General features: G+C 46.5%; 1 protein-coding gene and 1 pseudogene across 1 annotated transcript in view; one reads left to right on the top strand and one right to left on the bottom strand.

Moving 5' to 3' along the window:
* Window positions 1–12250, top strand: part of LOC135204894 (DNA damage-binding protein 1-like) — a 61795-nt gene that overhangs the window by 9318 nt on the left and 40227 nt on the right.
* LOC135204389 (DNA damage-binding protein 1-like) overlaps window positions 31–12250 on the bottom strand; it is a 38496-nt pseudogene continuing 26276 nt past the window's right edge.

The raw sequence follows: 12250 nt of genomic DNA, 5'->3' as shown, positions 1-12250 counted from the left end.
TAAACATGTAAACATGGCAGACATTACAACTCAAGTAGACACACCACCCTATTTACAAAAATTCAACTTACAACCATTCAGATACAAAAGAAACGGATCGCAAATTAAAATAGACTTCGTAGCACTCTTCTTTGTTTACTGAATTAAACAATGCAAAGTCACTTCTCATTTTTATTTCTCCACAAACGAAACCTAAACAGACAAAGCCCCAGAAGGACTTACCTTCTTCTTGTCCGACAGGTAACCAGTTGAAGGGGAGTAAGTGAAGTAGAAAAGCTGTCCATCTCCCATGGCGCACAGGAGATAATGATTACCCTCAAACGTCGTCATGATTATCGACCGAGGAATTATATCTGGTAAAAAGTAATCAACATTGTAAACAGTGCAACATACATAATAGGAATTGGATTATAAAATTTAGGCCAAAGGGCGCACTATGAAACAACTGTTAGGAGAGGGTGGAAAGTAAGATGAAAGAATGAGAATACAAACACACAGACTACTCAATCTTTTGAGGAAAGACAACCAATGCACATACCTCCACCAAGGAATTCTTTGGCATTTTCTTCGAGGGTGGGCAGGGTCAACACCCGCGCAGAAATATCAGTCCACAGACAACTGCTACAACAAGACGCCATCTCCTCCTCCCACAGGGGCGAGACATCAAGGCAGGCCCACTTCGTGCTCCACTGTTGTTGACCTGAATGTGTAAAGAAGTTGATTGACGTCTTCAATTTTTTCCATAGACTGCTTCAAAAAGATTGGCAAATTTGATGTGTTTATAACCTTCCGACAATAATAATAATAATAATAATATTTAAACTTGGACATCATGGAAAGCAGCAACCCTATGTTGGAAGATTTCTGCAAAAATCTTGTCAAAAAACTCAACCAGATGACTATAAGTGATGCGACTCCTTTCATCTCAAGTTACCCAACTTGTAACTAAAGGTTTTCTTTTAAAACATCTGAAACTTTTTCTTTTAAAACAAACGAAAAATGTTATTGTTATAATACAATTAAGTTTGTTCATACTTACCTGGCAGATATATATATAGCTGTATTCTCCGAAGTCCGACAGGAATTTCAAAACTCGCGGCACACGCAGTGGGCGGCCAGGTGGTAGTACCCATTCCCGCCGCTGGGAGGCAGATATCAGGAACCATTCCCATTTTCTATTCATATTTTTATCAGTGCCACTGTCTCCTGAGGGGAGGTGGGTGGGCACTTAATTATATAATCTGCCAGGTAAGTATGAACAAACTTAATTGTATTATAACAATAACATTTTTGTTCATGAAACTTACCTGACAGATATATATATAGCTGAATCCACCTTCGGATGGTGGGAAGAGACAGAATAGGATTGTAGGAAACTTAAATTAAGTAGATGATGTACACCTTGGTTCCTCACCTGTTAGCAAAGTAGACTCTGTGATTACTGTCACTTAAGCCTGCTTGTGCTTAATCAGAGTTGCCAGCCAGGTGGAGACCTGTAGTGCTGGTGCGCTCTGGATGCTCTGTCAACGGGGACGTGACCTCAACGTGACAAGAGCATAGAGCCATACATATGAGGGCAACGAAGCAACTGACCACCACCTGACCAACTATCCAAGACCCCTGAACACTAAGCTAAGAGATGGGAGGTCTTCACCAAAGACTCACCACAACCAAAAAACACAACAATAAAAACTAACCTCAATCCTAACTAAGGATAGGGAGAGAGCTACCTCCAGCCCCCAAGACTGTGTCTGCAGAAACGTATGGCCCAAGAGAACAACAGTCCTCGTATATCGTTCTCACATCTCTCAAGTAGTGTGAGGCGAATACTGAATTGCTCCTCCAAAAGGTGGCTCAAGGATGTCCTTGATCGCATGTTCCTTTGGAAGGCAAGCGAGGTTGCGACAGCTCTGACCTCGTGAGCTTTCACTCGCAAGAGGCTCAAATCGGTCCTTCTGGTAAGACGAATGAGCCTCTTTAATCACGTCCCTCAGAAAGAACGCCAAAGCATTCTTGGATAATGGTATATCGGGCCGTTTAACCGAACACCACAGATTATCTGAGGGACCTCGTACCTCCTTTGTCTTGTGGACATAAAACTTTAGAGCCCTGACAGGGCACAGGGCTCTCTCAGGTTCTTGGCCCACAAGGCTTGTCATACCCTTAATTTCAAAGCTCCTTGGCCAAGGGTTAGACGGTTTTCATTCTTTGCTAAGAAAGTGGGACTCAAAGAAGCAGACCGCATTGTCACCTTTGAAGCCCACTCGCTTACAAATGGCTTGAATTTCGCTAACTCTCTCGCCGTCGCCAGAGCAGTTAGGAAAAGAGCCTTCTTCGTCAAGTTCCTAAGAGACGCTTCATGGAGAGGTTCGAAAGGACTCGACATCAACAGTCTAAGGACTAAATCTAAGTTCCAAGAAGGAGGCCTCGCCTGAGGTATCTTGGACGTCTCAAATGATCTCAGGAGATCGTGAAGATCTCTGTTGTCAGACAGGTCTAGGCCTCTGTGTCGGAAGACTGCTGACAGCATACTCTTATATCCCTTGAATGGTCGGGACCTGCCAGCTTCTGCACATTCCTTAGGAATAGCAGGAAATCGGCTATCTGGCTCACAGAGGTAGTGGAAGAGGAAATTCCCTCCTTTCTACACCATGCCCTGAAGGAAGCCCACTTCGACTGGTAAACAGCTCTCGGGAAGTCCTCCTTGCGTTGGCGATCGCCTTCGCAGCTGCTTTAGAAAAACCTCTCGCTCTGGCCAACTTTTCGATAGTCTGAAACGCAGTCAGACCCAGAGGGGGGGGTGGAGAGGTTTCGGTGATATCTTGCAAAGTGGGCTGTCTGAGTAGATCTTTCCTCCAGGGCAATGTCCATCGGAAAGTCTATGATGAAGGACAATTACCTCCGTGAACCATTCCTTCGCGGGCCACATCGGGGCGATCAGGGTCAACCTCGTCCCCTCCGATGCCGCGAACTTCCTTACTACTTCCCCCATGATCTTGAATGGCGGGAAGGCATACAAGTCAGGTTCGTCCAGTCCCAGAGGCAGAGCGTCTATAGCGACTGCTCCCGGATCCAACACAGGGGAGCAATAAAGAGGCAACCTCTTCGTTCTCGACGTCGCAAATAGGTCGACTAACGGACGCCCCCACAGTCTCCAGAGCTCTCGACAGACGTCCTGGTGCAAACGTCCCATTCCGTCGGCAGGATCTGATCCTGTCGGCTGAGAAGGTCTGCTCTGACGTTCTGGACTCCTGCGATAAATCTCGTCAGGATCCTGATCCGTCTCGCATCTGCCCACAGCAGAATCTCCCTCGCTAAATAAAATAGAGGACGGGAGTGTGTACCTCCCTGATTCCTTTAGGTACGCAAGGGCTGTGGTGTTGTCCGAGTTGACTTGGACCACTTTCTCTGCAACATTTTGCTGGAAGAACTGTAGCGCCAGAAAAACCGCCGCTAGTTCCTTCACATTGATGTGCCAGGACACCTGTTCCCCCCTCCAGGTGCCTGACACTTCCTCCCCTCTAGTGTTGCTCCCCATCCCGACACCGAGGCGTCGGAAAACAACACTAGGTCGGGGCTCAGAAGCTTTAGGGACAACCCCTCTCGAAACTTCCGAGGATCTAACCACCATCTTAGATGGTTCTTCACCGATTTGGTGATCAAAAGGTCGATCCAGATCCTCTCTGACTCTCCATTCGTCTGCTAAGAAAACTGGAGCCTGAGGTGTAGTCTTCCCAGGGAAACAAACTTTTCCAGCGAGGAAATGGTCCCCAGCAGACTCATCCACTCCCTCGCCGAGCAAGCTTCCTTCCCCAGGAAGGCCGAAACTCTCTCTAAGCCTTGCAGCTGTCCGTTCCTGTTGGGGACGGAACGCTCGAAAAGCCATTTTTGGAATCCATCTGAATCCCCAGATAAACAAGATGGACTGTGTTGGGGTCGATGCGACTTTCGAGGTTGACCAGAAGTCCCAGGGACCTCGCCAAGGCTACGTGAAGTGAAGGTCCTTCAGACACCTTTCTTCTGACGATGCTCTGATAAAGCCAATCGTCGAGATACAGGGACACTCTTATTCCTGCAGAATGTAACCATCTCGCTACGTTTCTTCATGAGCATGGTAAATACCATCGGAGCCGTGCTTAAACCGAAACAAAGGGCTCGGAATTGCCAAACTTTGTCCCTTAGCATAAACCTCAGAAACTTCTTGAAAGAGGGTGGTAGGCACGTGAAAGTATGCGTCCTGTAGGTCCAAGGACACCATCCAGTCGCCCGGTCTTAAGGCTCCTAGAAACCGACTGAGGTGTTTCCATCTTGAATTTTTTTCTTTTCTATGAAAGATTCAGCTGCTTACGTCCAAGACTGGACGCCACCCCGACGCACTGCTTTGGTACCAGGAAAAGTCTGTTGTAATATCCTGGTGACCCCAGGTCTAAGACCTGCTCCACCGCTCTTTTCTTGATCCATTTGATCTAAAAGATCTAAAAAGAACCTGATGTTTTCTCCCCTTGATACGACGGGGAAAGATCTCTGGGAGTTGTGGATAGAGGAGGAGGGTCCACAAAGGGGATCTTGTACCCCTGTTCCACTATCTTGAGGGACCACGCATGTGTATCTCTCTCTCTCCACGCCCCCGCAAAGAAACTTTAGCCTGGCTCCGACCGGCATCTGAAGGACTATCTTCTCACTTAGAGGATTTTAGGTTTGAAGGAACCTCTTCCTCTTGCAAGCCCTCTCCCTCGAGAGCAGCTCTCGAGGGAGGAGCGCCACGAAAGGGTTTAACCTTCCTAGGAGGTCGTCCAAAAGACGACGTGGTAGGGACTGCGGGACGTCTTGAAGACTGGGCCAAGAGGTCCTGGGTAGCCTTCTCTTGTAGGCTCACTGCCAGGTCCTTTACCATAGCCTGGGGGAAGAGATGGCTCGAAAGAGGTGCAAAGAGAAGCTCCGCTTTCTGCGATGAAGAAACAGACCTAGCTGTAAATTGCAGAAAAGCGCTCTCTTCTTGAGAAAAGCAGTGCCGAAATGAGACACTAACTCTTCCGAACCATCCCTGACGGCCTTGTCCATGCAAGATAACACATTGACAGCTCCCCCAGACTCAAAGAGTCAGGACTCCTAGATTGAAGATCCAGGACTCCTAGGCACCAGTCTAGAAAGTTAAAGACTTCCAGAGTCCTTAACAGACCTTTCATGTGATGGTCAATCTCCGTTGGTGTCCATGAAATCTTAGCGGTCGATAAAAGAGATCTCTTCTGGGCATCGACCAGACTAGCAAAGTCCCCTTGGGAAGACGACGGGATCTTAACTCCTACTTCACCTTTGTCTCATACCAAATGCCGCCTTTCCCACTGAGTCTTGAAGGCGGAAGGGCGAAAGTCGACTTGCCCTGATCCTTCCGACGTTCCATCCAATCCTGCAACTTCTTGAATGCTCTCTTAGTGGACAAGGAAGTTTTTCATCTCCACCACCTCCGGAACCTTGCACGACTTCGATGACGAAAACTGAGAGGGTGGAGACTTGGGAGCTGCAGGCTGGAACTTCTCACCAAAAGAAGAACGTAAAAGTCGAACCAGCACCTTGTAGTCGGAAACCGACGAAACTGACGGCTGTTCTTCCTCAACTGAGTCCGCCGGACTACTAAGCTCTCCTTCCTCCCGAAGAGGCAAAGGAGATTGACCTCTGGAGAGGGCATGCGCCCAACGGGTGTCTAGCCTTCAACAAAGGCTTTCGAGAATGACTAATATCAGCCTCTTCAAAGCGACCGACCTTCTGTCGATCCTTAGAGCTCGAAGAACGAAGAGCTTCTTGACCGCGCTGAGCGTCAAGAGAGGCTACTCTTACTTGCTCTCGAGGAGACGTCCTTACGCTTTCCGCTCAAGCGTCCAGCTTTCGCTTTCAAAGCGTCCTTCTGGGCGCTTTCAAAGCGTCCTTCTGGGCGCTCTCGAAAGCCTTCTCAACAGGCAAAGCGTCAAGCAAAAACATCCCGACGAGCGTCTTCAAAAAGGCGTCCTGCCGAGCGTATTTCAAAAAGCGTCCTGCCGAGCGTCCTCCAAGGCGTCCTGACGCGCGGGTCTGCTGATCAGGACGTCGAGAAGGAAGAAAAGTCCTGTCCACGAGACTTCCTACCCGTAGAACGAGAACGAGGAAGCTCCGAAGGAGAAGCAAGCGGAGACAGAGACGAACGAGGAGACGGAGAAGGGGACTGCCTCGTCTCTACTCGACAGGTAGTCTAGCGTCCTTCCTACGTTTAGGCTCAACTGCTGCTGGGCGAGTCTTCTGAGCCCATTAAGGCCGACAATTGGTCTTGAAGAGACACAAGAATACTCTTCGTTGGCGAAGAAACGAGAGGAGGGTGAAGGGCTGCGCCTGCGAGAAGACGAGGGGCGAGGGGCGCCTCCTTCCTTCTCACAGGTACAGCAACCTGCCTCTCCGAGGCGCGAGAGAAAGCGCTTCTCAGCGTCGTCCTCGGACGACGTCCTACCTCTCTTCTGTGGAGGAAACGCGTCATACGACGCAGGCGAAGACCGCAACGATAGCGGAGAGAGGGGACGTATAAAGCGTCCTCCCTAGGAAAAGTCCTTTTTCAACGGACGCGAGTCTCTCCGAGCGCTCCACCCCTTACGCGGGGAGGGCGCCTCGGAGGACGAAAAACAGTCCTTAAGGATGCGAGCCTGAGCACGCTCCTTGGCAGCCTGGAACTAGCAACAGGTCCTGCCGAAGGGACGCCAGATCGGTGGGGAGCCCCCAGTAACCCTCTTGCGGCTTTCGACATGTCCACTCCCTGAGTCCTGGGAGTCCGACAGAGGTCTAGACCTAGAGGCATTATGGGGCCGATCTGACGCCCCCTCCACAACACTAGGGGCACGATCACACACTTTACTTGAGCCGTTTTCTAGGGCCAACACTTTGGACTCTAGAGTGCGTAACGACTCTAGAATCAGAGAAAGGGCATTACCTTCTCCAGACACAGAACTAGGGCCCTCAGGCAACAACACAGGATTAGGTGAAGCAAATTCTACTGGTGTTAAAATAGGAGAAATGTTACTTCCCTTACCTTTCGTAGAACCGCTCTTGGAGGAAGACCTCCTGATCCTATCGCGCTCCAACTTACGCCGATAGGACTCATACACCTTCCATCCATCATCAGTCAAACTTTTGCATTCAATGCATCGATCATCCAACAAACAAACATGCCCCCTACACCCCATACATACTGTGTGGGGGTCTACCGATGATTTCGGTAGCCTCACCTTGCAATCACTCTTCACACACACTCTGAAACTCACTGAACTTGATCCCGACATCACGTTCACAGAAAAGCCAATCCAAAATAAAAAACAGTCCACTATCGCGTATGCCAATCCAACAATCCAGAGTCAAAACCAAAAGTCAATCCAGATACTTAGAACGAGTCAAATCCAAAAATCCTGGGCGGAGGTCTGTAAACAGGTGTTTACCGACCGGCGACAGAAAAAAATATGAATAGAAAATGGGAATGGTTCCTGATTATCCGCCGTCCAGCGGCGGGAATGGGTACTACCACCTGGGCCGCCCACTGCGTGTGCCGCGAGTTTGAAATTCTGTCGGACTTCGGAGAATACAGCTATATATATATCTGTAGGTAAGTTTCATGAACAAAACTAAAGACATGACGTACGCCTCCAGTTGCAGTGTGTTAGGCTGGATGGTGAGGTAGTAAATATGTTGGCCAGCTGCTGCTACCACTTGGTTGGTGTTTGCTGCAACTACAGAGATGTTACGTCCTTCCGGCGGCCGCCACTCGCACACCAACTGGCCACTGCTCTCACTGACCAAACGGCACGAACTGCCAGTCACCTAGAAATGCAAAAACGGGCACTAATATTAATCAGTTAAGATTAAAATTGTGTTAACTTAGTAAGCAATCAGGAATCTACCTGCGATATGTATGCATTATCCTAAATGATAACAGAAGCCTCAATGCTTCTTGGGGGACGTACCTGAAGAAGTTGTTCATAAATGACGTTTGAAGACAGGAAAGTCTGTTGATCAGAGACAAATCCCGCAATCTCCGTCTCCTCTACCTCCTCTCCGCTTAGTGTGAGCACCCTGAAACAAACACCAAAAGGTAGAGGGTCAACAAGCCCTAAACATCTGCCTCAATACAGATAACATCCACTCCCCAAGTTTTTGTATTTGAATTAGTATTTGAATTAAAAGTTAAGTCACGCAGAAAGGTACCTTGTGAGACCAACAAACGAGAGAACGATCGTGTTATGATGCTTTGGCGAGTTTACACTCAGAGACCACATTCCTTTGAATGCCCTCAGCTCAATGGAAGCTTGTTCGTGAATGCCGATACCATTCCGGATGATTCTGAGAGATCCCTCCTTGAAGGCCCCTGCAATTTGAGCGGATTTAAACCAGAGATTCGAAATTTCCTTCTACAGTCTCTGAAAACATCTTCACAAGAAAGAATTCCAAAATTGCAAAGTACTATTTTATGCGTAGTAATTTTTCAACTAGTTCCCTTCTGGCCTCGACACCTGAAGTGACTCACCCGAACAGGTCACGAGCTGGCCCTGCCCCTGCCGTTCCAAGTCAACGACAACCATATCGATGATGGGACCCAAGTTATTGAAGGTCTGCATGACAGAAACATACTGGCCGGAGGAATCGGGCTCTGTGTTGAGTTTTATGAGCTGCGAGTCTCCCAGCCTGGAGCCCACGAAAACGACACCGTTGTCCAAGTACGTGAGACACTCTGGGATCGAGATTTCACCTGCAACAGAAGGCGATCGTTCAAACTATAGCGAAACAAAAAAGTAATCTTTCATGACGTCACTAAATTCATCTGAACATGTCATTATCTTTAAGATATTCAGAGTCTTTTGTTTACGTTTTTGCAGTAATCCCCAGTGGCCTTGTACTAAACACACACTCACCCAAAAGCTCCACCTTGACTGTTGCTTCGACCCGATCATCCTGCTTGTCCAAAAGCAGCATGAACAGGCGGCCAGACATGTCACCCATGAGGTACCTTGAGCCGTTGGAATCTACCTTCGCGTAACACACTATGGTGCTCGTCTGTCAAAAACCAAAATCTGTTAGTTCAGGGGGATAGTTTCACAGGGGTCATCCAAAAATCTTAAGTCATTGAAAAGTGAAAGTTGGAGCAAGTTAAAGAAACTATACAGGTATTTGCAGGGGATGCATACTAGAACCATCTCCCATAGCTGAAATCCACAAATACTTAGAACCCCTCTAAAAATGCTTAGAACTGCCTTTTATGTGAGTTCAGGCACATGAAAAACCCTCTAAAAATGCGTAAACCTGAATATTTTAACAGTTTTATCACAAACACACTGAATGAGTCAACTGTACAACATAGCACCTTAAGGATTTCAAAGTCATTACCTTTATGAGCGGAGGAGCCACAGTAACATGTGAAGTGCCTGTCAGGTACGTGATTGTCTCCTGTCCAATGATGATGGCACCTCCGTACGGTTCGGGAACTGTTATTATGATGGATGCCTCGGTCTCCACGTTGTCTTGTTTCCACGGCATCTAGAAATATGAGAAAACGTCATGTCCTGGTAAATTAGGGCATAAGATATCTTTCATTTATTCTTCAAACAAATGTGGAATGGCATGGAATATAAAATTAAGACCAATGGCCAAGTGCTGGAACCTAAGAAGTCATTCAGCACTGAATAACTCTTGAAGGTTTAACAGAAAAAAAAAGTTTAAAACAATTGTTGCAGAGGGTGGAAAGTAGGATGGAAAAGAGAGAATAGGAACAGAGGTACAGTCAAAGAAAGGAAAGGGGTTAAACAGTTAGCGCCATGAAGTGAAACATGCTAGTACTATATACCAATACAATTCGTGCCCAACAAACCTTGGAGAATTCCTTCTCCTTGAGAGAGATCTCATGGGTCTTGATGTGACGTCCATGAGTGTCTTGATATATGATGATGATGGTGGGGTTTGAGCATCCGTACAAGAATGCTATATCTTGAATCTGGAGCTCATCCACTCTGCAAATAAAATGAAACAATAATTTAATCCAAGGGCTGACAGCATTTGCTGATGGTTACTATTCAAGAAGTCTTTTAATAACACCAATGATTCCCCTTCCTAGATTCTCATAATGCTGGCCAGATGGATTTCTGCTCAGAGCAAGGTAAGTTAGAGAAGTTGGGCAGCTCACTGGCAGGAGAGAGCAAAAATCTGAGAGCAATAAACGGAGTACTCAAACAAATAGTCATGCTAATAAGCACAATGTGCGCTTCCTCATAGAGCTGTACCCCTTGTAGAGGGACACAGCTTACTTCCAAACTGTCACTAACTGCTTCGCTTAAGTTTCCACCCACTTACATTCATATGATAAAGCTGTTCAAACAGGCCCAGGCCACCTGGAAATGATGCCCATCAGTTTGGTCAAATTACAATAATAAGAACTTGTAATGCAAAATTCTGAGGTGCTTTTTGATTTACTCTAACTTGGATTGATTTCAGGCTTTCTGGTAACACAACAGCAGGTCACTGATGTGCGCGCAATTCAGGTAATCTACTGGCGACTCCAATTTAAAATTGCTGATGGCATCACGCGACATATAATTTTAGCAGGGGTCTACCTGCTGCGTTAATACTCAAAAGGAATCATTTTCTGTAGAACCATTACGTACTGACAGCTTCACTTAAAATATCAAAACATACAACACACTCACCTAATATTATAGGCCTTCAATTCACTGTTATCCTTATCCAAGGGAATCACTTTTATGAGGCCTTCGTACAAGCGGAGAACAATGCACCTGGCCTGTGGGTCTACAATGGCTATCATCCCGGTCTCGCAGGCCTTTCCTGGAGGTTCACAGTAAAAAGGGGAATATAAAAAACTCACACAAAAAAACCATATAAATGTTCAAACTTTTTCAACATAGGATACCTTCTTAATGTTCTCCACTCTTTAAGCACCATAAAACAAACTGGGGCCATGTTCTGATTTACCATAAATGATAAAAAGCCGATTCTGAAAAAATGCACACCAAGGAAACTGAATCCAAATATCTGGAGTGTACAAGATTACCAAATGAATACACAGGTATTATGCTTGAATTTGACAATAAATGATATTTTTCACTCTAGATGCCAAAATATCACAGATTAAATCTCTGGAAACAAATATACAAGTCGCAACAAACCTAACTGGTACATGTAATAGTTCTCATGATAAATGGAGGTCATAAACACCTTAATCATACTTACCAATTTTGTCTGCGACGTTTCCATGTGCTCTGGTGAGGATTTCAAAATGCTCCCCATCTCCCTCGCACTCCAGGATCATTGCACAGTAACGCATGGTCAGGATGAAGAGCAAGTCTTTCGACTCGTCCTGTGAAGATAAAACAAGGCCAAAATGTTATTGTTAGTATACAATAAGGTTTTGTACATACTTACCTGGCAGATATATACTTAGCTATACGTCTCTGACGTCACGACAGAATTCAAAACTCGCGGCACACGCGACAGGTAGGTCAGGTGATTTCTACCTTACCCGCCGCTGGGGGTGGCGGCTGTAAGAACCAATCTCCCTTTCCAGCCAGAATTTTTGTCCTTCCACCGGTCTCCTGAGGGGAGGCTGGGCGGGCATCAATCGTATATATCTGCCAGGTAAGTATGTACAAAACCTTATTGTATACTAACAATAACATTTTTGTACATGAACTTTCCTGTCAGATATATACTTAGCTGATTGACACCCTTGGTGGAGGGAAAGAGACAGCAATATAAATATGGAAAAAAAGGGGAACCAACACTAGTTGTAGGATGTAAATACAACCTTGGTTCTTACCTGTTTAGGCAGAAGACTTCGTAGTTACTGTCTATGAGTCTGCGTTGCCAATAAGAGCTTCAGCGAGGGCGTGACCTACAGCTGACAGACTCTTTGGGTCTATCAAAGGGATTTGGTTATCCGCCTTACTTGATAGAATCCGAGCAGGATCTGTCACGGGGATTCGCCACTTATATGACAGAACCTAACCACTATCATTGCAAGGAGCTCAACATAACCGATCACCTACCCAATCTAATCATTGTTAGACTAACGAAATGAAAAACATGCCTACCCGCATGTTCTTTCAAACAACCAAAAACTTACAACCTAACAAGGGGAAAAAATATATACTAACTAAGGATATGTCTCAGCTCCCTGCCCCAGCACCGAATCCGCCGATACGTACGGGCCTAACCCGAAGCACTTTTCATACGTAAC

The sequence above is a fragment of the Macrobrachium nipponense genome, chromosome 47, assembly GCF_015104395.2.
Source record: "Macrobrachium nipponense isolate FS-2020 chromosome 47, ASM1510439v2, whole genome shotgun sequence".
In the NCBI taxonomy this organism is placed as follows: domain Eukaryota; kingdom Metazoa; phylum Arthropoda; class Malacostraca; order Decapoda; family Palaemonidae; genus Macrobrachium; species Macrobrachium nipponense.
The sequence above is the reverse complement of the archived record's forward strand: the minus strand, read 5'-3'. Positions and strand labels throughout refer to the sequence as shown.